This window comes from Elephantulus edwardii, unplaced genomic scaffold (genome assembly GCF_000299155.1).
Source record: "Elephantulus edwardii isolate Elephantulus edwardi_28Jun2011 unplaced genomic scaffold, EleEdw1.0 scaffold00280, whole genome shotgun sequence".
Lineage (NCBI taxonomy): Eukaryota > Metazoa > Chordata > Mammalia > Macroscelidea > Macroscelididae > Elephantulus > Elephantulus edwardii.
The window spans coordinates 1,795,788-1,798,466 of record NW_006400030.1 but is presented as its reverse complement, the minus strand read 5'-3'; positions in this window follow the sequence as shown (position 1 = coordinate 1,798,466).

Genomic DNA, 2,679 nt, shown 5'->3' with positions numbered 1-2,679 from the left:
TGAATGGGAGGAGATTGCCCATCTTTCTCCCAAAGATCAGCTGGTGGACTGGAGCCATGGACCTTCAAATTCATATCCTTTAACAGAGACTCGGGTTTAAATATTGCCATCAAGTCGATTCTAATTCATAGTAACCTTCCATGGGGAGTCAGAGGCTGTAAATTTTAAGAGAAGGAAACTTTCTGGGTTTTGTCGTTGGAACTACTCGTGGGTTAGAACCACCTTCTGATTAGAGGTGCAACACACCAGGGGCTGTACCTCCAGGAGCTCCTTTTTAATAGAGAAGGGTGGGGAAAAGCAGATCTTCATGAATAAAAATGAAGTCCCTCCTTACATTCAAGTAAGAGATGTAGCTACAGACTCACTGTAGTAAAAAAAAAAAATGTTTTACTTATTTGGAAATGTCTTGTTTCACAGTTTTCCCAATATTCGTAGCTGGAAAGCATTAGTCATCCACACTCGCCAGGGGTAGAGATAACTTACTTGGATGTGGTTACACAGCTTGGTTTTAAATATGCTGAAAAATATTTTTCTTACATCACTGTGAGACAGTGCTATGTGAAAAGTGACTTATTTTTTAAACTAAATACTTCCTGTTTAGTTCTTTAGTAGCAAGAGCGCATTCACATATTGCTGGTGTAATTCATGTAACCCATCACCCTCAGTCAGTTCTCACTGGTTACACGAGTTACAGAGTAAAACTTTGCTCAGTAGGATTTTCTCGGCTGTCATTTCCTCCTCACCTCCCACCCCCCAACTTTTTATTATGGTTGGAGTGAAGATTTCAGAGCAGATTTGGTTTCCACTCAACTAGAGCAAGGCTGCCTTCAAAAGTCATCTTCGTTGAGTCTTGGTCTGAGCCAGCATGCTGGTGAAGATCAGGGCCTACATGACATCTATATACTGCTTGTTTGTGTGTTTTGCTGTTAGGGGGTACAACACTTATCTGCCATTTGTTATATTGGGGAATGATTTGCACATTGCTGCTTACTTTACAGTTTAGGTATGTTGTGTATGCTAGCTTTTCTATAATTTGCTCTTAAGCAAACTTGTCCGTTGGTTGCTGTACTGAGATGACTCACAGTTTGTTGTGGTGCTGAAAGCTATGCCACTGGTGTCTGAGGTACCAGCAGGGTCACACATGATGGACAGGTTCCAGCAGAGTGTTCAGATTTGAGACAGATTAGGAAACATGATTGGCCATCCACTCCTGGAATAACAGGCCCTTGAAAAACTCAATGAATAATAGAGAAACACTGTTGGATACAGTACTGGAAATAGTGTCCAAAAAGCAGAACAGCCACGATGAGAAGAAAAAGCAATGAACATCCCTTTTTAATTAGAACATAAAATGTATGAAGCTTGAATCTAGAAAAATTGGAAGTTACCAAAAATAAATGGAACACATAAAGATTGACATTCTAGCACTAGTGAATAAAGATGGATTGGCATTGGCTACTGTGTATGATCTATTACTCTAAGAATAGAAAAATGCTGAAAAATGGAATTGTATTGATCAAAAAGACCATTTCAAAATCTATACTGAAGTACAAATTAGTGAACCACAAGATACTATCCATACACATACAAGGCAGACCTGCTAATACAGCTGTCATTCAAATTTACACACCAACTACTAAAACAAAATTAGGAAATTGTGATTTTCTATCAACTTCTGCAGTCAGAACCTGGCAAGCACACAACAAGATTAATTAATAATAACTGGTGACTGGAATGCAAAAGTTGGAAACAGAGAAGGTCTAGTAGTTGGAAATCATGCTCTTGGTGACAAAAATGAGGCTGGAGATTGGTTGAATTCTGTAGAAGCAATGATTAATGCACTGTAAACACCTTTTTAAAAACTCCAAGTGGTGACTATATACATGGACCTCATCTGATAGATTACAGAGAAATAAGACTGACTAGAATGGTGGAAAGAACCATTGGAGGAGCGCAACATCAGCCAGCAGTAAAAACCAGGCCAAGTGTTGACTATGGAACAGACCTTAAATTAATCAAGTGCAAGTTCAAACTGAAGCTGAAGAAAGGGAAAACAAGTCCACCAGACAACCTTGAGCATACCCTACTTGAATTTAAAAATCATCTCAAGGATAGTTTGAGGCAAAAAAAGAATAGGTTTGAGGCATTGAACACTAAAGATTGAAGACCAGATGAGTTGTGGGAATAACATTAAGGATATCATCCAGGAAGGGAGCAAAAGGTCATTACAAGGACAGGGGGGAAAGAAAAGATGAAAATAGGTATCAGCAGAGACTCTGAAAATTGTACTAGAACATTGAGAAGTAAAAGAGAAGAACAAAAGATTTCAAAAGGCAGTATGAGAAGACAAAGTAAAATATTATGAACTGAGGATAGAAAACAAAAAGAGAAGAACTCCCTTAGCATCCTTCATGCTAAAAGAACTAAAAAAATAAAATTCAAGCTTCAAGTTGCAGTACTGAAAGATGTGATGGGCAAAACCCTGAATGATCCAGGAAACATCAAAAGGAGTTGGAAGGAATACACTACTAAGTGACTACACCAAAAAGAACTGGTGGGCCCAGGAAGCAGTATATGATAAAGAACCAATGTTGATGAAAGACAAAGCTCAAGCTACATTGGAAGCATTAGCAAAAAATAAGGCCCCAGGAATTTATGGGATACCAGTTGACATGTTTC